General features: G+C 55.1%; 1 protein-coding gene across 1 annotated transcript in view; it reads left to right on the top strand.

Annotated features, from left to right (window-relative positions):
* The first annotated feature begins 9,050 nt into the window (after window positions 1-9,050).
* SFXN2 (sideroflexin 2) overlaps window positions 9,051-24,262 on the top strand; it is a 104,158-nt gene continuing 88,946 nt past the window's right edge. The window contains exon 1 of the mRNA XM_039547742.1: window positions 9,051-9,174. The gene's annotated coding sequence lies outside the window, so the exon portion shown is untranslated. The remainder of the gene's footprint in view (window positions 9,175-24,262) is intronic.

Raw genomic sequence — 24,262 nt, forward strand, 5'->3', positions numbered from 1 at the left:
GACGCGCTGCTGCTCCTCCCCACTGGCTACCGATAGGCGCATTGGGTGCAGAAAGACCCTCACGCAGGGGCTGCGTAGGCATGAGTGTACCAGGGCAAGACATCGTACAAAGGGATCAGATCCCACTGGGGTTTGTGTTCTTCTCTTTCCCATTGCATTTGCACATGTAGACATGGAATAAAGGTATTTTCTGTCCCCCCTCGTTCAGCGTGTCCCCACCTCTGGCTCCTTCCTCCCCCTTTCTCCTCTTCCTCTGGTTCCCAAGAGGCCAAGGTTCGCAGGCTGGCGTGGCTTAGTGGAGGACTGGCGCTCAGAGAGCTGGGCCTGCTCCCGTGCTCCTACAGAAGTAGCTCTGTCTATTACAGCAGCGCCGAGAGGGCCCCTGGCAAGACCAGGCCCGGTTGTGTTCGGCGCTGTACAGACCCTTAGTGAGAGTCAGCCCCTGCCCAGAAGAACTCGTATCCCAAATACGCAAGAAGGGCGGGAAGGGAACCGATTTGCCCAAGGGCACCAGAGAGCCAGGGATAGAACCCAGGTCTCCTGAGTTCTATCAGGTGTTATCCACTGGACCCAATGGCTAAACTCTCAGTGTCTGTCTACGCTGCAATGAAGGACCCAAGGGGCTGGGTCTCCGAGCCTGGCATCCAGCCAAGTCAGTTGACCCAGGCTCGGAGACCCAGTGCCGTGGGGGGTTATGGCAGTGTAGACGTACCCTCGTTGGCTTTGACGAGAGACAGATCGCGCCGCTGGGTTCTCGCGGGATGTCCCAGCGGGCCGCGGCGCAGCTCCCCGCTCCGCAGAACGGGGGGGGTGAGCCGAAGTGCAGTGGTAGTTCCTCATTTCGGCCCCGATCCAGCGAAGCACTTACAGGATCCCAGGGGAAGGGCTTACAGCGAAGCAGGTGCTTAAGGCCTTGTCTGAATCGGCTACGGAGGGTCCAGTCCTTGCTTTGCTCAGCTCAGCACGTCTGTTTACACGGGGATGGAGGCACTGAACGAGGAGCCTTTCCTTTCCCCCATCACGGTGTTCCCATGAGCGGGAGCTGCTGTCCTGGGAAAGGGGAGGGGAGGCCACCTCAATTGCTGTTTCATTCCTATCAGGTTGGAGCAGGAACTAGTCCTGTTGTGCAGGGGAGGCTCGTCCTCGTTGCTGTTCGAAGTCAGCTGGGACTTGAGCCTTTGGCTTTGATGGCAGCAGGGCCTCGCCCTAGATTTCCTCCCTCCCCCCGGCCCCGGTATGTCATTGCTCTGTCCTCGCCCACCGGCCTTCCCTCCAACATCTGTCGCTCAGGTGTTGAGCGCGTCTCCGGAGCTGGGCTGAGATGCCCAGGCAATGGCATTGCCACATAGGGACCAGAAGGCGCCCGGCTGCAGGCAGTTTGCCTCTGGCAGCTGCAAAGTGTTTGTCATGCAACCTGCCCCATACGGCTGGTGTCCTCGGCAAGCGTTTATTGCCAGCCTGTGGGTTAGAGATGCATCATGAGGCCTCTTGGAAGCCTCATCAGCGCGGGTCCAAAACTCGTGGGGGTTTTAAAGGAGCAGCTTCGCAGCCCTCACTAACCAAATAGCTAATGCAAGGAACCAAAAATGAGAGTTTGTATTGCAGTATATTGCCCAGTGTGTCTGGGCTCCGCTGCCCTCTGCTGGCTGCAATCAGCACTGCTGAGCTCCGTGTCATAGGCCCTGTACTGAAAACAGCTCATGGGAGTTCTCTTTTAGCACAACCTGTACAGTCCTGTGCGTTTGGAGGAGATATTTTTCCCTGACATTCTGGGTGATCGTGGTGTACAGCACAGAGACCCCCCAGAATGTTGTGAGCCACTGTGGATTTGCTACAGGAGCATTCTTCCAATTTTACAGTTGAAGAAACTGAGGCACGGTGATTGTGACCTGCCCTGGCTTTTGACTCCCTAGGTGACCTCAGCCAAGGAATTTCACCTCTCTGCCTCAGTTTCTCTTCTGATAAAATATCTGTTTCCCCTCCCCTCTTTTTTTTGCAGCAGGTCACAAGTTTCCATGTGTTTCTTTAAAGTCCGTATGCAGAGAACTATAGAGAGGTGGGGTTTTTGCGGGGAGGGGGTGTTTGATCTGTGACAGTTCTATACAAAGGTGATGTCAGGCATCCAAGAGGAACAATAGTCTAGAGATCTGTCTCGGAGAGAGTCATTTTTTGAAGTGGGAAAAGGTGCAGCGGGGAACCCTGCTAACAGGTTAAATAGACACAGCCAATTAAAAATGATATTGTCCGTCACTCCTTCCTTTCGCTAATAATGACACCGGTGAGTGTCAAAATCGAATCCCGGCAGTGCTGCTGTTTACATTCCTTTTGCACTTGGACCGCGGGTCTGTCTCCCCTTGAATACCCTTGAGTCCTGTTTTGTCGCGTGTTAATGAACATGACTGAATATGCTCGTGTACAGACAAGCTCCGACAGTGGGAAGTTGAAGCTAGATCAATTCAAACTGGAAATAAGGTGTCAGATGAGAGGGTGATAATGGACCCTTCTGGCCATTAAAATCTACACCCCAAACATTTCTGCCCAGCCGTGAGGCCAGCCTGGGGTTAAGCATGTCTAGTAACAAAGGGTTGTGTCCTGTCTACACTAGAATTTATTGTTAATACCCAGTTAAAAACTGACATGTAGCCAGACCTAGCCTAGGCAGCTCAGTTCAGTGTTAGATTTTGTACAATTTCTTCCTTTCAAAAAGATCCAAAATCTGTATTTTTGTGCCAGGCAATGTTTCAATAGAGAGGGGTTCCTTACCCTTCTGCCTGTGCCTTTGTTTCCTGGCAGGCTGGGTAAGATGGTCCTGCTTTGGTTCTCTTTGCACTGCCAGAGCAATCAGAGTTTGGTAACCACTTGTGACCAACTCATCTGCCCTGGTTACCACGGCTGCTTTTTCCTGTGTTTGTACTGGCAGAGTCTAGGAACATCTGGCCAGCTCTCCCCTCCTGCAGGGTACAGAATGCCATGGGGGGTGCATTGCTGGGTGGAGCAGTGCCCTCACAGAGAGCTGGATGGATGGATGGACACCTGGCCTCCCCGTCATAGACAGGTGGTTGGGGATCACCTCTGTACAGCGGTCTGAGGGCTGGAGCCAGACTCCGGGAAGACCGCCATGTGGCAGTCTTGGGCACAGCTAGCTGGTGGTTTGTATTCGCCCTGTTGGGAAGCAAAGCGTGGCTGGAGCACCCATGTCTCCCAAGGGATCACAGACCCAGTGAAAAGCTGGAGTGCAGACAGGGCCTCGGGGGGGAAGGAGCGGAAATCAAAACTGGGTGTGAGGCTGATCTAGGGGCGTCCTCGCATCGGCCGTCTCCGAGGCGCCTGTCCGGGCTACAGAGGGACTGACATACACATTCGTCCGAGCAGCTCCCATTACCCCAGTTCAGTGCGTCTACGTGACAGTATTTATCCCCTCACAACAGGGTGCCCGCAGTGCTGGTCTGCCCAAGCCTCCTCTGCTCACAATCATGATCCCATCAGTGCTGTCTGTGCTATCCCATCCCATCCTGCTGCTGCTGCTGGGGGCGGTGAGGTTACAGGTGCCTCTCACCCACCGCAGAGCTTTCGGGGCCATCCTCTCGCGCTGGGAGGAAAGACTTAGCTGATCACACAGCTACACCTGGAAGGGACAGAAGCTGGTTAGTGATCTAGGCTTGGTCTGGAGTGACACTGTCATGGCCTGTCGGGATGGGTGGGTGATAAAACCACTCCCCTGACCCCCCATAGCTATCACATCCCAGTGCGGACACAGCTGTGCAGCCAGAAGAGGGCTTCGGTGGGCAGAGTTAAGGTTGGTTGGGGAGTTGGTGATCCTACACCGGCAGCAGAAAACCCCTTCTGTCAGCGTACGCTGCCTTGACACTAGGGGCCTAGGACGGCACAGTTTCCATGGTGTAGTCATAGCCCCGGTGACCTCAGCTGCAGCAGGAATGAAGCAAACCTGGTGTGGTAGGATGTGACTCACGTGTGGAGTCGGCCGTGCTGTATCCTGCCTGCACGCTCGGAGCAATCTGCCTTGTGGCTGGGTGCTGGGACGGAGGCTGACGGGACCTTCCTTCCTGCCTTGCCCCCTCCCTTCCCAGCAAGTGGCCTGGTATCTCTTACCACGCCGCTAGGCCCACGCAGCTCCAAGCTGCCTTGAAGCCTGACATCATCGTACTGTTCCCATGCACCGTCCATGCAGTCAGGCTCTTGGGGCCAGAGGGAGGAGAGGCCACAACAGTGTCTTGCAATGAACCCGCCCCACCGCGCGAGAACAGAATTCCCTGCATGTCAGAGCAGGCACCACACAGGTTATTTTAACACCGGGGTTGAAGCACAGATAGGCTGAGGTCTGTTTTAAAATGGAAAATCTGTCAGTTCCTTTGCAGATCGATGCACTTTGGCTTGTACTGGCCTGCCTCAGAGAATCGGACAGCCCATTACGCTGCACCCAGAGAGAGGATTTCTTTTTAAGCCTGTTCTGTTGTTATTAACACATGTATCTAGCACAGAAGAAGCTCATTGCTTTACAGTCTCTATATAGGGAGCTCGCTCACCCACGGCTGAAATGCAGCCACCTCTGGGGTGGCTAGAAATATGGCCAGTTATTAACAACACATTGATAGAGCCTGGAAGAATCCCATTGCTTTGCAGCCCCTAAGCCCACTTCTGCTCTCGCTTGTGCTGGTGTAAATCAGGCGCAACGCCATTCAGGGCAAGGGAGCTGCTCGTGTGCATCAGCTCAGAATCTGGCCCTTTGCGTAAAGCGATCACCATGGAAATGCAGCTAATTCTGGAGTGGAATGGGACAGTCATTCCTGCACTCCAGCCCTTCCTCTCTGTTCTACCCGTCGCTGGCTCGCAGCGCTGTTTCACATCCCCAAGGTTGCTGCTGCTCCTGCGGCTTAAGTCCTCCGCGTCACTGTTGCAAAGTTATCGTGCTGCATTATCGTCACTGCGTGCTGCGGCATGAGCCAGCCTCACCTGCTAAGTGTGGCCCGGGCGCTGGCTCTGTCAGCACTTCTGATGCGCTGCCTCTCAGCTGCTGGCCTTACTCCCCAGCCCCCGCTGCCTTTTCCAGCTCAGGCGGAGCCCGGATGGGCACAACTCAGGGGAGGAAGGACGAGCGGCTCGGAAATCTAGGCGGAGCTATTGCTTGGCCCCTGAGCTGGACGGCTCGAAAGTTCAAAGGGGGCTTTTCCCTGGTATTCTGCTTGGGGGCCACCTCTAGGCCAAGGCAGGGTAAAAGCAGCGTGAAGGGAGCAGAGAATGTGGCTCGGGGCATTGCTACATGGCAGCCAGAGGGGTGACGGCAGCGCCCGTAGGCATAGGCCAGCAGCCAGCTAGCATGGCTCGATAGAGCGATAGAGCAGTGGCGTGGAGACTAGGACCTCAGGTAGGTACCCACCATTCTGGGCCAGCTGGTATGGCTTCTGCTAACGCTGCCACTGCATTTTCACTGTCTTTAGCCCAGCTAGAGCTGCAGTCACCCCCCACCCCGGATTGCACCGTAGCTAGATCCTGAACCTCTAACTCCCTCAGATGTCATGGAAGGTGCTGGGCTGACCCAGGAGAGGGGAGCCTCTGTTTAGCCACACAGCAGACACAGCACGGGCCGCGGCACAGCCAGCTTCCTCACACATGCTGCGCTCAGCTGGGAGCCGTCTCACAGGACTGGCGTGCAAGCCCCAGGATCAGTTCAGTCCCAGGGGCCCGCCAGAGCTATCGCTGTGGGATTGGGCTATCGCTGGAGGATTGGAAGCAGAGGCCCCAAAATGCGCAGCGTGGGACTGTTGGCTGGATATTTCCTACCTACCCCGAATCAGGCAGCTTTGGAAAACTCAGGGCCAGTGACATTCCTGGAGTCGTGCCATTGCAGCCAGGGTGTTTGGCGCTTTTAGGAGCCTGCCTGTCCTTGTGAGAGCCGGGGAAAAGCTGATCCCGCCCCTGGGTCCCTCGTCGCTCCAGACCCTTCAAGCCAGATCCTCTCCTACTGCCATGAGCCTCATCTGAGGACCAACCTACCTCCATGCCCTCCGGGTGCTCTTCTGCCATGCAGCCTGGGGAGCGTCCAACCCTTTAGCACAGTGGGGATTAGCCCAAACCTGCCAGAACCCCACAATGATTTCTGTCCCTGGGTCAGCCCAGGAGAGCTAAACCCCCACTGGCATATGGGCCCAGGGCCCAGCACCCCTCCCATTTCAGTGCAGCCCACGCACGTACGCACCAGGACACAGGAGGGTCTCAGGGAGCAGATGGCAATGCTGCAGTCACAGCGTCCGTTCTTACGCTGCCCGAGCCCCTTGGTGAGACAATGAGGGATCTGTCTCAGGCAGGGGGATATTGGTGGCGACTCAGAGTGAGGGGGAAGTGCCGGCCCACAGCACAGGCCCTTCAGCGTCAAACCACAGCCCAGGAAACGAAGCCACTTTGGAGCACGGATCTGCCTGGCATGTCCGCCTGTCCATCCATCTGCCTGCCGGCAGCCTGGGAGGTGCCGTTCACCTGGGCTTCTGGTCTGGCTGCATGTGAAGAACTAGGGAACGTACAGGGGCTGTAGGGGAGGCAGGCGGGCAGCAGGAGACTGCTGGAGTGGCGGGAAGGGGACCAAGGCCCAAGGTCATAGGCAGGGAGGAACCCGTCCTGCCTAGCTGGCAGAACTGTGAGTGTAACTCGGGACTGTTGCCCTGTGGCTCGCTCCCGTTTTATGCTCGAACGCTGAGCAGCAGGGACAGCACCGGCTCTTGTTCCCTAGGCGATTTTAGTTCATTTCCTTTCCTTTCATCACTCACTGCCTACAAAGCCTCCTGCGTCAAGCCCTTTCACCTAAGCAGCTGCACCTGCAAAGACAATCCGACCTGTGATCGCGGTCAGTTTCATTATGCAGTCAGCTCGCTGCACAGGGAGCGACTCTGTCTTGGTGCTTGAAGCTGGCACCTGGACTGATTGCAGGGGAGGCTTCAGGAGAGCGGTGTGGGGTTGGAGCAATACAGCAGAGGGGCCTTGTCTGGTTCCTGGGCCAGGCTTTTTGCACCCCTGCTCCAACATTCAACAACGGTCTGCTTGAGCCACTCCCTCCTGCCGGAGAGAAGGGCGGCAGACAAGGCCGCTACTGCTCAGCAAGGCCGCCAGACACCAGGACTACGAGGTCACAATGACGCTCTAACCAACCCCACGTAAGTTATCGGTTGGGATCGAGCCAGGGACGGGGACCTCTAGCACAACAGGCCAGAGCCAGAGTCCATTGAAATCAATGGAAAAACTCCCAGTAACCGCAGTGGGGTTCGACTCATGCCCCGAAAGCACAAGCCTTGCCCCTCTGCAGTAATTCTGGGCTGGGAATAAGACAGCGGCGGCCGTCAGAGAGGTAAGACACAGCACAGTAAACTCTCCCTCTGTGACTCGAGGGCAGGGCCTGTTTCTCCATAGCAGCACGGAGCCCGCTGGACACCTTTCGCTTTTATTATTTCCTCTTGATTCCTGGGCAGCTGGTGCCCTTTCAGTTCAGATGCCCCACGCTGGATCTCTAGCGCGAACCCGAACCCTCTCCTCGAGGGAGGCGGTGCCAGCCACAGGTACTAGCGTAGGCACAAAATCACAAATGTGGAGAAGGCTGTGGCCTTCCTCCCCAAGCAGGGCCATCACAGAGTGAGAGAGGGGCATTCTGGGCCTGGGAAAAGCCCCCCCACTGAGGCAGGGGTACCATTTTAGAGGCAGAGAAAAATTCCAACAGCCTTGCATTTGAGTTGCCAACCCTCCAGGATTCATAGATTATCAGGGTTGGAAGGGACCTCAGGAGGTATCTAGTCCAACCCCCTGCTCAAAGCAGGACCAATCCCCAGACAGATTTTTGCCCCAGATCCCTAAATGGCCCCCTCAAGGACTGAACTCACAACCCTGGGTTTAGCAGGCCAGTGCTCAAACCACCGAGCTATCCCTCCCCTCCAGAGTCTCCAGGAATTAAAGACTGTCATGCAATGAAACCTCCGGGAATACATCCAACCGAAATGGGCCACCCTACTCGCCTCCAGCTCAGCCCTTGCAAGAAGGACTCGTTGCTTCTGCGGGCATGTCCGGCTGGGGGAATTTCCTGGGTGTAGAGGTAGTAAATGTTCAGAATTAACAATCCCAAACGAGGCCTGCCCCAGTCAGGATGCTTCTGTCTCAACTGTTTCCCAAGGGAGACCTGGCTTTTCGACTAAGTGAAGCCTTATGTGAACGGTGCCTGCTTTCCGTCGAAAACTTCAGTTTTTCATCAACAAGCCCCAATACCCAAAAAGCAAAATATTTCCTGCCAGGGTGCCTCACGCAACCTGTCGTTTCACGTCCCTCTTCTCCTCTATGGGCCAGGTGCCTCAGCTGGACTACATCTCCCATGATGCACCACAGCCAAGAACTCCACCAGGAGGGGAGATGGTGGTGCATTGTGGGAAATGTAGTCTGAGCTGGGAGCCCATGAGGTTCGCCAGCGGGAGGGAGACATTTCAGATTTCAGCAGAAATATTTCAATTTTTCACTGAAAAGTCTAAATTTTCAATGGGGGTTGGAAAACCCTCTTTTTTTTTTACCAGCTTTACCATCTAGCGAAGCTTTCTATAGAGCATCTGAGCTCTCTACATGGAGCCAAGTCCTGAAAGGTGCTGAACTCCCAGCAGTACTCATCACCCTTGCTTTAATTTGTGCTGGGGCTTGCCAAGGCTATGCCCCGGCACCTCTAGGCCTGGCAGTTCACAGCCCCGGGGACCTCTGGGTTTGCCACGTCAGTTACAAAAGTAAAAAAAAAAAAAAAATCACTTGAGCTCCAGCACTTCTTTCATTGCAAATTAAGCACTGCTCATCATCACCTCTCAGGATCATCCCCACCTTGCCTCTGATGGACAGGGAGACCTGTACTTATAGGGCTCCAGCTCCGCCTCCTTGAAAAGCCCCGCCTCCTGCCAGCAGGCCCCATGGGAAATCCACTGGGCATGCTCAGTAGGATCTCTGCTGCTTTAAAAGCCCAGGAATGCTGTGAGAGGGAAGGACAGTGGCTGCAGCTCCTGCTGGCTGGGCTGCATCAGGAAAGTGAGGAAGCTTTGGGTTGTCCCGCACAGCGTGTGTGTCCTGTAGCTGATACATTCAGCCATGATCACGGGAAGAGACACCAAGAGGCAGGAGCAAAAGAGAAGAGCAACTGGAAAAGCAATGGTGAGTGAGGAAGGGGCGACGCCTCTCACGTCACAGCTGGCTTTGGCCCCCTCAGTCTTGGAAACCGAGGCCTGACTGGGGGCTTGTCTACATTGGGGAAGTTGACTGGAATAGCTCCCTGCGGGGGATAAGCTATTCTGGAATCAAAGTGACTAATTCTATAATCAAGTCCCCATGGGAAGCTAGTCCAGTCAATGTCCCTCCAGAGAAACGGTTCTAATTTCGGTACCCCCATGCCAAGGGGTCGCTTTCACTGCTGGTGGGGGCACTCCCGGCTAATGCACCCATCCCGTGTATTCACGCTGCACATCTTTACCACACCAGCAGATCTGGCCCTGGGCGTTGAGCGTGTGCCCCTCACCCTAGTATTGGGCCTGGCAGGGGTTGCATTCTCAAGGTGGTTCTCCTCCAGGTAGGCCTTGAATGTCTTCTGCAAGGCAAAGGTGATTTGTCCGTCCACCTGGTGGCCAGATGCCCGTGCTGGATCTTGTCCGCTGTTACATCGAAGGGATTGCTGTGGGGCAAGGTAGCGGCTCAGCAGTCCGGTGTTTTCCCCAGAACAGATGCAGCCCGGGCAGTGGCTGGGGGAGCTCCCCCATGCTGCCCAGCTGCTGCGCTTTAATCCCGATTCATGGGCAGGGGAGTTTCTGGGGACTTTCTACCCAGGCTGCAATTCTTGCCTCAGGCCAGGTCTGCGTTTGCCTAAGGCTGGGGAGAAAGGAAAGAGGAGAGCAGCCAAGGAACAAGCGGCAAGCCGGGGGTCCCAGCCCCTTCGCCTGGCTGGCCTGTTCTTAGCATTGAGGTAGTGCCTAGGAGACCCAGCCCCCCCCCAGGCCCTGGGAACAGCAAACAGCACCCAGTGCACTGCTGAGACACCACCCCATGCCAGCACAGAGCCTTTGTCAGCCGCGGAGGACCCTGTGCGGGGGGTTCTCAGGCTGCCGTCTCCACCCCTCGTCCGCTGCCAGCTTCACTGCGAATCCTGGCCCTGCCTCCCAGGCACAGAAGAGCTACGGGAGCCCCTTGTGGTGAGACTAGCCCACGGGGTGCAGAGACTCCTCCAAAGGTTGGGTTGCTTCTCCCAGCCCGATCCCAGCTTGTCGGGAAGCTGGGCCTGCACCAGAGCCAGCCCCGGGCCACCTACAGAGCCCAGCTGGCCTGCAGAAAGCTGCCTGGCTCTTAGGCCAGCAGCAGTGATGGCTGCTGCACCTGCTTGTTCCCAGGCTTGCTGCTGCCTGGACAATCAGCATTATCCCTGCCTTGCCTTGCTCCAGGTAACCTGGTCCTGACCTCTGGCTCCGGCATCTGGCTACTGCCTCCAGCTCCAGCCACTAGGCGTGACTGCCCACGCCTCAGTCATTGACATAGCCCCGGCAGGTCACCTGACACTGGTTCTGGCGGGAGCCGGGTCTGACGCAAAGCCCAGCTCCCCTCTGTGGCTCCTGGCCTGGCGAATCTCCAGCCGCAGGAGCAGAACCAGTGTGCTGCTTCCCTGGGAGGGAAGGACAGGCCCCAGCCGAGCCGGAGAGTGGGGAGAGCTGGCTCTGACCTCGTTCCATGTGCTCTGCAGCCACCTAGGAACCGTGAGCAATCGGGCTAGTCTGGATTCCCGGAACAGTTTCTGAACAGCTGCGTGGCTCATAATAATCCCCCGAAAACCGGCCTGTAAACTGCCTCCCTGCTCCAGCTCCGAATTGCCCAAGAGTTTTTGCAAGGGCTTAACCGGGCTGGGGTGGGGGTGGATAACTCACCTCTGGCCCATTCCCTCCTGCTACGGCTCCCAGTGGATGGCTCAGCGGAGAGGAACACCCCCCCCCCCAGCCTTCCCTGTCGGAACCCACCCTCTGCTGTGGGGGCGGGGACAGGAGGTGAGCCGAAGGTGGCCCCTTTGGGATGGGGGGGGGCAGGGTGCTAGCTGGGAAATGGAGGCTGGCTGGCAGGGCAGAGCACTCGGGTGGGGGGGCCCTGCATGGGGGAAGGGCGCTCTAGGGACAAGGAGGCCCAGGGGTGAGAAGGGCGGGGGGGCTCAGATAAAAGGTATTTCAGGGGAGAGTAGGGCGGGGTGGCCATGGAGAGATGGAGTCTGGGGGGCACAGAAGGGAGAAGCACTGCGGGGGGGAGGGGGGAAGCTTGCAGGGTAGAAGCCCAGGGAAAGCAGCGAGACAGGGGCCTTGGATGCCTCGAAGCAGCAAATACAATTTCCCTCCCTGGCCAAGATGGGTTGTTGTGGCCTTTAGGGGGTCATCAAAGCCCCAAATACAGCAGGGAGAGAGATTTCACCCCTTCCCTCTCCTAAATACTCCCCTACCGCCCCTGCTCCCCATCCTCTGAAAGCCCGAGTGTATCAATCAAGCTGCTCTCCATCCCTCACATCCACACAGACCCCTCTGAACCCCTTGGAGCTCTTCCTTTCCCTTGCACTGAGGGCAGGAGACCACCAGAGATAGATAGATACAGATATTGGTCATGGTGGCTAGCAGGGACGGGGTCCTCTTAAGAACTCCGTGCCCTGCCACCTCTGAGCGTGTGTTGTGGTGGGTCAGTTGCAGACAGGATCTGCGGAGGGCTGGGGGTTTCCTGCCCGGGGCTTTGCCTGGCCTCCATCGCTGGGACACACACATACACACAGAGCCTTTGTCCCATTGTTTATCGCTGGCTGTAAACACGCAAGGCTGCAGCTGTATTTAAAACAAAAATAATTCACCACCACCAGCCCTGGAACGGGAGGAGAGGCCCCGGGCTGGGTGCGAAAGGGCAGCCCTGCTTTCAGAGGGGTGGAGCCCGTCTCCGACACTATGGAGGAGGGCCCCCCAGGGTAGGAGGATGTGGGATGCACTGCCCCCAATGAAGATCTCATCCTAACCCTGATCGTTAAAGATCAGCTGAAACACTGCAGCACGAGGTTTTCTATCCCTTGTTGTCCATACAAGTGTCTGGTCCATCTTGCTGAACTTGGCCTCCGGGACACCCTGGGGGGTGCTCGGCACCTCCAAAAATCAGGCCCGAGGGGGTCCCAGCGCCTGCTTGTTTTCGTACCAAGCGCTCTGCTGGCAAAGCGGCCGTTCGGTGGCAGGAGGGTGAGTCAGCGTGAACATGTCCCAGGTGAGGAGTGACTAGAGAGACGTGACGGTGTCCCTGCTTTACCCAGCCTGCCGGCCCAGGCGGAAGGACAGCCATGTGTGCTGGCTCTTCATTCCCATCCCTTGTGGCCTACGCGGCTTGCCGACCAATCTACAAGAGCCCCTCTTCCGCTCCCACGCAGATGTCTCGGCTAAGAGGCCAATTCAGACTGTGTTCAGGAAGCCCGATAAGAAAGATCTCCTGGTAACTTAGCTCTGCCCATGTTCCAGCTCTCCTGGTTTTGTCACGAGCCTGGTGCTATTTGGTGTTTTTCCCAGAGGCTCAGCACCGGGCGGCGTGTGATTAGGTGCAATGCTCAGCTTTCGTTTGAAAAAAAATACAAGTTTCTGGGCCTCAGCGTTGCAGAGAAAAGCTTGAAAATGTGCCCTGCGTGCGTCCTACAGGCTCAAAACCCAGAAGGCCAATTAAAAGAACCCTCATTTTAAAAAAAATAAATCTGTTTTCGGGGGTTTTGTTTGTTTGTTTGTTTTGAGGCCTAAATCACAATACAGCCCTTACCTATCACTTTCCACGATGGACGTGCTGCATAATAAACACGCTAACCATTTTCAAGTACATAAAAGGTTGTTACAAGGAGGCGGGGGAAAAGTTGTTCTTGTTAACCTCTGAGGACAGGACAAGAAGCAATGGGCTTAAATTGCAGCAAGGGAGGGTTAGGTTGGACATTAGGAAAAACTTCCTGTCAGGGTGGTTAAGCACTGGAATAAATTGCCCAGGGAAGTTGTGGAGTCTCGGTGATTGGGGATTTTTAAGAGCAGGTTGCACAAACACCTGTCAGGGATGGTCTAGATCAGTGGTCCCTGATGCGGTGCCCGCAGGTGCCATGGCGCCCGCTGGGGCTTCTGTGTGTGCCCATGCGTACTGGCCAGCGGACAAGCATCCACTGAAATGCCACCTAAAAGCGACATCACCAAGAGGCGTTGCCACCAAAATGCCGATTTCGGCGGCGACGCCTCTTGATGATGCTACTTTAGCGGGGATGCCTCTCGGCGGCATTTCGGCAGATGCTTGTCTGCCGGCCACGGTCCTCGGTGGCTCGTCGTCTGGCGCCCGCCACCCGGAAAAGGTTGGGGTCCACGGATAATACTTAGTCCTGCCATGAGTGCAGGGGACTGGACTAGAAGATCTCTCGAGGGCCCTCCCAGTCCTATGCTTCTATAACGCTCGAACACGCCCGACAAGTCCCGGCGTAGCTCTGGCGTGTGGAATGGTCTCTGGATTTGGCTCTGTTTGGGCCAGCTGGCTCAGCAGGAGCACTGGGGGCTGATCGGTGATAAATGATGAATTGCAGGAGCGAGTCTGTAATGAGGAGCCAAGGACAGCTGCTGGAGATTTGCCTTTGAAACGTTTTAAAGTGAAAAATGACCTTTTTAAGGCAACTTTTTTTAGTAGAAAACTTCCTTTTTTTTTTTTTTTAATGGGGAAAGACTTTTGTGGTGTTGGTTTTTTTTGTTTGTTTGTTTGTTTTTTCAGTGACTGGGTCTTCCCCAGCCCCTTTTCCAGTGATAAATAAAGGGGCGGGCGGGAGAAATAAAAAGAAAGGGGACGAAAACTCAAGCATTTGAAAACCAACTCATGTTTGCTTTAGTTGGGTTTTCCAATACTATAAAAAAGTCAGATTTTCTTTTGGGGAGGGAGAGAGTGTAAAATTTTCCAAGCTTTTCAGAAAAAAGGTTGAGAAAATGAACAAGTTTCTAACTGTGTGCGAACGCTCCCCACCGTGTTGGGGTCACGCCTAGCCCCGGTCGTCCTGCACGGGGGGACTAGACAGCCCCTGGGGCACAGTTTTGCAAGGGAAAGCTTTGCTGGTGATGCTGGGTATTGTCCTGATTTCAGTATAACTGAACTGTTCTTAATCTCTGCCAGCCAGTGACCAGACAATATGCCTCTTCTGCAATGCCCCCTCTGGCTTCTAGACCTGGTGTCTGCAGCTGCCATCTGCACACGTGCTTTGAGGAGGACATGTCCCTGGCTGGCCGCATTCCTGTTTGCACTGGAAATTGCAACCTGGGCCCAAATTGCAACGAGCCAGCTGCAGGCTTCTGCCGCCGGTATCTTGCACCGTAACCATCGCCCGGCACATCAGCAAAGCTGGGCAGAGGCCCCTGGTTCATTTACTCGCAGTGCTCAGCGCTGGTTGCCAGGCACCCAGAGGTGAACCGGGGGCCGTAACTGAATGTATTTCATTTGCATCAAATAGTAACAAAAATAGACACTGACCAGGCTCAAGGTGCCCTGCTGCTCAACATGACCGTGTAACCCAGTGGTGGTCAACCTCCAGCCCGCCGCTTCCCGCAGCTCCCATTGGCTGGGAACGGTGAACCGCGGCCACCGAGAGCTGGGGGAAGCCGTGCTTGCAGACGGTCACCGTCAGCATAATGTCTGGCGGGCGGCAATCAGATTATGCTGCAGGTGGGGCTGGTCAGCTGTCTCCAAAACCGCTCCTTTCCGCTGCTTCATTGCTCCGGGAGCACACGCTCAGCGCTCTGCAAATCCCACCGTGGGCAGGGATCTTTTGCAGTGTTCCCAGGCCACCAAATCCAGGCTCTTCTGGATCACGCAGGGCAGCAGATTGCCCCAAGGGTGGCCAGCAGGCGACCTTGGGGCAATCTCTCTTCCAATGGGTGGGAGCAGCTCAGGCATCTCCACTGGCTGCAGCTGTGGCAGTGTGACCCAAGGAGAGAGCTCAGACCCAGGCCATAACCAACCCCTTAACCTCCACTGGTAGCCAGTGCAGACCCCAGAGCATGGGGCTCGGGCGCTCCCAGCGAAATGCCCCGCACAGTCAGCGAGCCGCTGCATCCTGCACCAGCTTCCCCCTCCGAACGGTTCTAAGGTGCAGCCCCGCACGGAGTGTCTTGCAATAGTCTAAACCCGAGGTGACAAAGGGTTGGATGATGGTGGCCGGCTCTGCAGCCAAAAGGCAAGGTCGCAGCCTCCCAGCCAGATGCAGAGGGTGGAAACCGACTGGGTCGCTGCTGTGCTGGGAGCGTTACACAGCAGGGGGGGATTGCCCTTAGGTTGCCAACCCTGGTAACTAATGGAGGCTGCACTCCCACTGTCAAAGGGGCTGTGATTACCTCTGCCATCTCCTCCAGTAGCTTCCCTCACACTCATCCCCTCTGTCTTCTCGACTGGACACTGGCTGAGAGGCTGAAGTGCAGCGGATGAGACAGACATAGAATCATAGGACTGGAAGGGACCTCAAGAGGTCATCTAGTCCAGTCCCCTGCACTCGTGGCAGGACTAAGGATTAGCTAGATCATCCCTAATAGGTGGTTGACTAACCTGCTCTTAAAAATCCCCAATGATGGAGATTCCACAACCTCTCTAGGCAATTTATTCCAGTGCTTAACCACCCTGACAGTTAGGAAGTTTTTCCTAAATTACAACCTAAACCTCCCTTGCTGCAATTTAAGCCCCTCACTATATTTGCTCTCTTCCAGTCTTCTGGAATCTCTCCCATCTGCCACGAGTTTTCAAAGATAATCGCTAAAGGCTCCACTATCTCCTCAGTCAGCTCCTTGAGTATTCTAGGGTCCATTTCATCAGGCCCTGTGACTTGAGGACATCTAACTGGTCTACGTCATTTTTAACATACAGCGTGGGTGTCATAGCATCCTGAAAACCCAGCACCATGTGCCTCCTACGCGATGAATTCTGCTCAGTCCAAGCTGCACGAGCAGGCTGGAGAGAGAGAACCTTCCACTCTGCCCCACTGCAGGGAATCTTCACCTGCCCAGCTCAATAGCCTCTCGTCCTTTGCACCATCTCACCGGCTGATCATCTGAGGGCAAAGAGCGCAATTGCCAGCTGCCTATGAAAGCGGAAGCCTTGTATTGTCGTAGCACGGCATACCCAGTTGCACAGACAGCCTGTGCCTAGCAGTGCACGTCTCCAAATACACTGACACACGCTCACCTCCCAGACCCTGCCACAAAATCGACATAGCTCGAAAGGACAGGAACAAAAACCCAAACTCCCTAGCACTTTGTGCTTCTAATTCAAGAGACAGAGAGCTCTCTGCAAGGAGACAGTTCAGAGGCAGGAAGGCAGAACCGAGTGGGCCACTAGCAGCCCCTAAAATCTGACCTAAGCCAGCCATGCCTAAGCCAGAGATAATTCATTTAGTGTCTCTGTCATTCTGCCTCCTGCAGCCCAGATGTTGCCAAAGTGGTTTAGTCCTAGTTTTGATTAACGACTGTGATTTTTGCAACGCTCCCCAGCTGGCCAATAAAATGGACTCTTCCTTCCCCGTTTCCAGCTTCAATTTTAATGCACCCAAGCCAGCAAATGGGCAAACGTCTTATGCGGAACCAGACATCAAATCAAACCCCTCTGGTTCCCGGCTTCTGCCACACCGGCCCTGTTCTATTGAAACCTCTAAAAGAAACGATGCCCGAGGGGCGGGTTAATCTTGTAAGGGAATGCATGTTTCTAGCTATGCCGATGCTTTAAAAATCATGTACCAGGTTCCTTCTCCACATCACGCATAATGTGGCAGCTTATGACAGCTGAGAGGATGTATAAACTCCAGGCTGCTTTCACTATTTAAGCTCTTTGTTCACTTTCTGCATTTCTCCCGGTTTGGCCAATGAATGAACTTGGGCCAGCCAGTTTCACCTTGTCTAGTTCGTCTCCGGTCTCACGTGCTAGCACAAGGCTGCAGGGTTGGGATTGTAAACACTGCAGAGGAAGGTTTATTTGAGCCAAACCTGACCGGTCCATGTCCCCATTCGTATCTCTTGTTTAGCTGCAATTTAAAATCGGTGATGAAAATACGGGAGCCTGGGGTGCCAATCTGATCCATGTAAACACGGTACAGCAGAGGCTCAGTATGCTGCACGCTCACCAGTTGAAGGTAGTGATCCTATAGTGGTTATGCTGGAGGGGAGGGCTTTAGTGAGCTAAGCCGGAGGCCTGAAATACCTAAACTCCTTCCGATCCCCGGTTCAAATCCCAAAAGGGGTCAGCTCAGCCCTTGCTCCTTCCAAGGTAGAGAACCATGTCTAATGAAATGCCGTGTCAGACGAGATCTTGAAAACCACATGCTGCATGGCACCCTTGGTCAAAAATGCTGTTTTCAGTGTCTGCTGGGGAGGCCACATGGCTGCTGCACTCCACCCCAGAGGTGGCTGCATTTCAGCAGTGCTTGGCAAGCTCAGTGGGGTTCCAGGGGTGACAGCAGCATTATCATGGGAATGCATAACACTCCTGGGCCAGAGCCTGCTTCCCTGGCATCACTGACCCTTGGATCACCGCCTGACAGGAGCAGGATTAATGGACCTCTATTTTAGGAGCAAGTTTCTTCTCTTACTAAGTCACTTTTAGCAGAAAACAGCCGCCAGCCTCCCCTCCCCCACACCATTGACCCACAAGCTCGTCCGTCACAGCACTGGCCATTCGGCCTGCCAGCATTGTCCTCCACTCCAACATGGGACCATACAACGAGCTGTGCGCTCGCATCACTTCGGCAGCCTCAGTGGCTTTATAATGGGGATGGAGGGACTCCTGGCTAAGGCACAGGACAGGGGAGCAGGACGCCTGCTGCGTCCTATTCCCAACTCTGCTGTCTAGCCTTAGGCAGGTTCCCCCCGTCCCACTCTGTGCCTCAGTTTCCCCATCTGTAAAATGAGGGCTATGATACTGACCCGCCTCACACGGGCAATGGGCAGCTTAGCTCAATGGTGTCTGGACAGCATGTTTAGAGCCTAAGTATTGTTTCTGCTCAGCCCGTTTTATGATGCTGGCGTCCTGGCGTACAGCTTCTGAGCCCCCCCGACGCCCCCCCGGCATAAATCTGCCCGAGTTCCCATTGATGCCAAGGAAGTTACTGCAGAGCTAGGGGGCCAGTCCTGCCTCCATTGACCCCAGTGAGAGTTTTGCCCTTGAGCCATGGGAGTGGGATTTAGCCTGCTGTCGGTGGGGGTGTACTGACGGAATGGCACCAGAATAACAGACTCCTGTATGGAGACTGCCCCTGGCTGCCTGCTCCACCATTCACACTGCACCCGACGCACATGCATATGGCCTGCCCTGGAGCTGGGCTTTCCTTGGGGATGTTGCCAGCGAGTGTTTCCGTTTGACGTGTCAGCCAGGGCGGTGGGAGCTTAACATGGGCATAGATAGATCAGCTAGACAGGGCCAATGCTTGGGTCCCCGTCCCTTTCAGTAAACGTTTTCTTTTGTTATACACAGACTCAGTGCTCGGGCTGCCTCTTAGAGGCGCCCAGGGGTGGTGGTAAATTTTCCCGGATTGCTGGGTAGGGGCTCGAGCCGGTTCTGTTTGGTATTGTTAGGAGACGCCAGTACTGACGAGCTGAAAGCGTCGTTTGGCTGAAGGCGATGAGCAGCGTGATCATGAATCTTCCCCTCGTTAAATCTCACCTCAGACCCTCCCGTTGCTCGTTATCTGACAGCTGGATTTTTGGGGAAGGTGTGTGGGGTCACTATTGCCACCCCTCAGGGTACGGACATTCTGGCGCTAGAGGTGTAATTTCCAGCCCTACCTATGCTAGCACTGAGCAGGCGAATGGGCTAAAACTAGCCGTGTGGCTGCCCCTGCCCCGGTGGGGCTAGCCCCCTCCCTCCCCTGAGTACTTGCTGAGGGTCTCGGCCAGGATCTTACGCAGGTGGCTGGCCTGTGTGGCCCCGGCCTCATTGCTGTTCTCAATGCGCTCGCTCGCTCAGAGCTCATGTGCGTACGCCAGCCGGAGCTGGGAATTGCAATCCGGCTCCAGCGTAGCCAAACCCCTCAGCCTGGCCACAGCCCCTGCCATCCACGCATGTCGAAGCGCCTCACACCCTTGGGTGGGTTAACCCTCCCAGCCTTCTGCACAGGTCAGGATCATTATCCCCATGTCACAGACAGGCAAACCAAGGTCCCAGAAGAGCTAAGTGATTTGTATCCAGCCAGCACATCTCACGGAGCCATTAACCGGCCCGGTACAAACTCCACAGAATACCCCACTTCCCTGGCTCACAGGGGCCTTAGCCTCTGCGAAAGCGACCAATTTATCGAGGCTTCACTAGGCAAAGGGGAGTTCTCTTTTGCTGATCCAGCCGCCCCTTCCTTGACCTTCGATCTCCCGGCCTCCTTGGGGGTGGGAAAGCATGTCTCCCTGGAGCTAGGAGCTGGCTGCTGATTCTGTGCTGGGCCTGTCTCTGAGAGTCGCTGGCCCGGCCTTGCTTTGTGTGCTGGACGCCTCAGGCCACGGGCAGCATGTTCTGGCCTCAGGAACGTGGCTCAGGCTGGTGGGATCTTCGCTCGGTTCCTCAGCTCCTGTCGGTGTTTACACCGGAGGAGGCTCGGGCAGCTCAAGCCAGGCGGGGCTGTATAGTAGCTAATGGGAGGCAGGGTGGCCAGCACACAGAGGCAGGGAGAATGAGACAAAAGCAGGAGAGGCGAGAGCAGCTGCCATCTGGAACCGGACCTGAGTGGAGGGACAGAGAGACCGCGACAGGGGAACATGGGGGGGTGGTCTCTGAATGGCTGGAGCAATCCCCTATCAGCCTCCGACTTGAACCAACCCCTGTGTGTCACTGAGTGGGGGGGAGTCCGGTGCGATTCACCGTCACTCTCAGCCAGCCAGTAAAAGAGAAGGTTTATTAGATGACAGGAACAGTCCAAAACAGAACTTGTAGGTACAGACAACAGGATCCCCTCAGTCAGGTCCATCTTGGGGGGCAGGGAGCTTAGACCGCAGCCCTGGGGCTCCCTCCATCTCCCCAGCCAGCTCCAAACTGAAACTCCCTCCAGCCCCTCCTCTGCCTTTGTCTCTTTCCCGGGCCAGGAGGTCACCTGATCCCTTTGTTCTCCAACACCTTCAGTTGGCAGCTTTGCAGGGGAGGGGCCCAGGCCATCAGTTGCCAGGAGACAGGGCGTCGGCCATTCTCTGTGCAGACACCATCCCACGGGCCCTCTAGGGCTCTGCACCAATCACACTCCCTTATCCCCTCACCTAGGTACTTAAGAACTGCATAGGGGAAACTGAGGCACCCACACAGTATTCAGAGAAAACATTAAGAACATTCCCACTTCGTCACACCGTGACTGTGAACGAGTCCTTTCAAGTGGCGAGAGGCAGTCCCTGCAGGGGACGGGACCCCAGCTGCCAAATGGCGCCACCTCAGCAGAATATCGTCTCACCGAGACGGGACAGGGGCCTTTCACCACCCTGGCACCCCGCCTCCCCCACAGGGTCAGCGCAGGGAAGGGAGAGCGAAGGACCCCCATTCTGCAGGCAGCCAGCAGCCCTTGTTCAGATGCCAGGGACGGGCCTTGGAAGCACAGTCAAGCCATAAAGGACCTGAGGGGGCGTTTTTAGGTCATCCAGGGGCTGGGCAGGACCCCCTGCTCCCCTGCATGGATAGCGTGCAAAGGCCAGGCTTGATTTTGATGGGGCTGCTGTGGGACTCGTGGGGTATTGCAGCCGTCCTCAAAATAGCCAGTGTCCCACTAGCAGGCAGCAGTGTTGTCCCTGGGGGATGCTGTGGAGTCAGCAGGGTCGTCTATGATGGCTAACTCTAGGGTGACCAGATAGCAACTGTGAAAAAATGGGACGGGGGTGGAGGGTAATAGGTGCCTAGATAAGAAAAAGGTCCCTCCGAAATGGGACTGTCCCTTTAAAAACGGGACATCTGGTCACCCTAGCTAAGTCCAGCCCAGGACTTCGCTCCTGTGCCTGGGGTCCCTATCTGTGCCCAGAGGCCTCAGTGAAGAATCCCCTTTGCATTCATTATATCCGAGTCCTGGTTCTTCCCTACCACCGGGGAGGAAAGTCTGAATGGCAGCGGCCCCGTGGGCCAGGCTGTGGGAGGGGCTAAGGCTTAATGCGGTGCATCATGATGCCCTCTAGTGGTGGTCCCAGGTACAGTGCTCCTTAGTACGGGAAACGCCTGCTCTGCTAAGAGAGCGTTACCAGCACACTTCAAGGGTGAAAAATGATCAGCGAGGTGACTCCCAGAGAGACAGGCTCAGCCTGGCCCGGCCCCAGCAAAGTGACTCCCAGCACAGATGGAGATGGTCCAACCCCACGAAGGCCCGAGGCTCCCACAAGCTCTGCCAAGACATAGAACCCCATCTGAGACCAGCTCCGTGGATCTCCCAGCAGCTCGGTCCAAGAAGAGGAGATGGCTTTGAGTGGAGACCAGACTTCTCAGCTCCAACTGGCTCAGCCTATGAGGAGACTAGGCCCACTAGCTCCCCCAGGGGCAGATTCCCTCTTGCTTCTCTGGAGAACATTGCTCCCTGGCTCTTGGGCTGGGTCTCAGCTGTGGGGATGGATGGGCCCCAGTGCAGCCTGTGGCCAGCGCATGGAGACTCTGCAGCTCTGGAGACTGCCAGCTGGCAGGGTCGCCCACCTGCTCTCCCGCAGCTGCCTCTTTCCATCACAGCCACTGCTGGCAGCAGCCCCACTAGGGCCCTCACAGCAGCTGTCACCCTCACGGGGGTGTCAGTAGCAACACTGGGGATCAGAGGCAGAAGGATGGGATGGGGGAGTGGGGATTAAAGCAGCTGTTGCCTCCTGCTGATGGGGCGGGGGGGGCAGGGCGGGGAATCTCTCACACACCCAGCGCCCTGAAGGGTTAACTCACTGGTATCTCGCTGAGCAAGGCTGGACCCCATGGGCAGTGTCCCTCCCATTGCTGCCTGCAGCTGCTGTCATATAAATGGGAGGGAGGCTGTCAGGCCGAGGAGGCCAACAGCTGTAGCAGCTGTACTAACTCCTTGCCCTGCCGTGGCATTGCCATGCTGGGAGCTCTGCACACGTCACAGTGCTGGAAAGGCCATTCCTAAGGCAAGACCGGAGGCTGATGAGGAATTGTACAGAAGGCTGGAGGAAGATGGCAGCAGGAAATTGGGTTTGGGTTGGCAAAAAAAGAGGAACAATGAAACCCAACCTTTTTGTGGGAAGAATGGGAACCAGCCCATAAGCGATGGTAGAGATATGGGAAAAATATTAAACGAAAAGCAAGCTGCCGACTGTAATGTGGATGCCTCAAAAGGTGTCGAGCTCTGTAGCCGAGGCAGAAGCAGCACTGGATGAAGTGAAGTGAAGAATGGTGAAGATGAGATAATTGTTGATATGATCAAGGCAGTTGGAGGCACTGGAGTCAAGCAGCTTCATAGATTATTAAATGTTTGCTGGGATCAAGCTTGGGTACCCGGAGAGCAGGATCAATGGTGCCTCTTTGGAAGGGTAAGGGTGATGCAAATGATCCAAACGCATATCAGGGGATCACCCTGTTACATCAGCCTCTCAAAGTCCTTGTGAGCGTTTTGGAGGCAAGGTGGGGGAAAATATAGGAGAGGAGCAACATGCCTTTAGGAAGGGCAGGAGAACTCTAGACCCGGTATTTGCAGTGAGACAGAAGTTTGAAAGAATGATCAATGGAGGGCATTGCTGCTGTGGAGCATTTATTGATCTTGAGAAAGCATATGGCTTGGTTCCACCAGAGTTGGTGTTTGGAGTATTGAGATGGATGGGAGGGGGACTTCAAGAAGTGGAGAGGATAGAGAAACGGTATTGAGGGTCAGAACCTAGGGTAACAATATACGGAATTTCCAAGAGTTCTGAGGTGATGGTGCAATGGAGACAAGGCAGAGTGCTGAGTCCACTTCTCTTCCTCTGAGTTATGAAGTGAATTAGTAGAAGCACCAAGCCTGAGGAGACAGAGAGAACTAATGAATGCCGCTGACCTGGCCCTTTTGGCTGACAGCAAAAAGGAATGGCTAAATATGGTATCAGACTGGGCATCTGTGTTGGAAGATCCTGGTTTGAAGAACACAAAGAAAGCTGGAGTTATGCAAGTTGAGAAGGTGCAAGAAGCTGGTGATAGACATTTCAGGAGAGCAGCTGATTCAGAAGAAAGAATCTGTGTCCTTGGGAAGTACACTTAGTGCCACTGGAGAGAGATGAGGAGAATTGAAAAGAACCCCTTGTGCGTTGGCGGCAGTGAAAAAGGTAGCACGCAAATAAGGAACAAATTGAAAGGAACAGTATATGCAGCCTGTGTTTGTCCCTGCTGGCTCTATGGTTTGGAAACAGTGGCTCTTACCAAGATGGAAGAAAAGAAGATATAAGTAGTAGAAAATAATATACTGAGGAGAATGCAGGCAAGTGCAGAGTAGGCAGAGTGTGCATGGAAGAAATGAGGGGTAAGATGAACTTGGGGCCCTCAGTGATAGATGGGCTGGAGAGGGCATGTTTGAGAGGGGCTGGACATCTGATAAGAATGGGAGAAGAATGACCAGCAAAGAAAACCAGGGACGAAAAGGAAAGCAAGCAAGGACATGGAAGACTGAGGATACAATGGAAAGACTCTGTTGACCTGGTGGTGTCTACATGAGGGCTTAGGTCAGCTTAACTATATCTCTGTGTAAAATTTACACCCCTGAGCGACAGAGCTAGGTAGACCTAAGTTTTAAGCATAGACCAGGCCTAACTTAGGGAAATTTTCAGTCAAACCCAGGAACAGAACTCAGTACCTTGTGTTCTAGAAGACTCCTGCCACTGAAGCCAAAGGGGAATCTCTGTTTGTGCTAGGGCTTTCATGCTTCAAGGGCTGTAAAAAACTCTAGGACAACAGGATTGCTCTGTCACACTCCCCCACACACTAGTTGCCATTCCAAAGAGCTGTGGTGCACGCAAACACTACATGGCATCTTGCGGTTTCCCCCTAGTACCCCAGCGGCGCCCTAGGACCCAGCTCATTGGGTGGGTGGGCAGGGAACAGCCAATAGCTACACTCCCCAAGGAACCTATAAATTCAGGCCAAGTAGGGCCTTTTCTTTCATTTCAAAATGGCTGTCGTCAAGACAGTTCTTAGCTCGAGCGGCCGGGGGTTCAAAGTAAGTCAGTCATTTTAAAGTGGAAGTCACCATGTCCTAAAATAAAGTGTGTGAGAGAGAGACACACCCATCTTCTGCCCTGCCACAGTCCAA

The sequence above is a fragment of the Mauremys reevesii genome, linkage group 7, assembly GCF_016161935.1.
Source record: "Mauremys reevesii isolate NIE-2019 linkage group 7, ASM1616193v1, whole genome shotgun sequence".
In the NCBI taxonomy this organism is placed as follows: domain Eukaryota; kingdom Metazoa; phylum Chordata; order Testudines; family Geoemydidae; genus Mauremys; species Mauremys reevesii.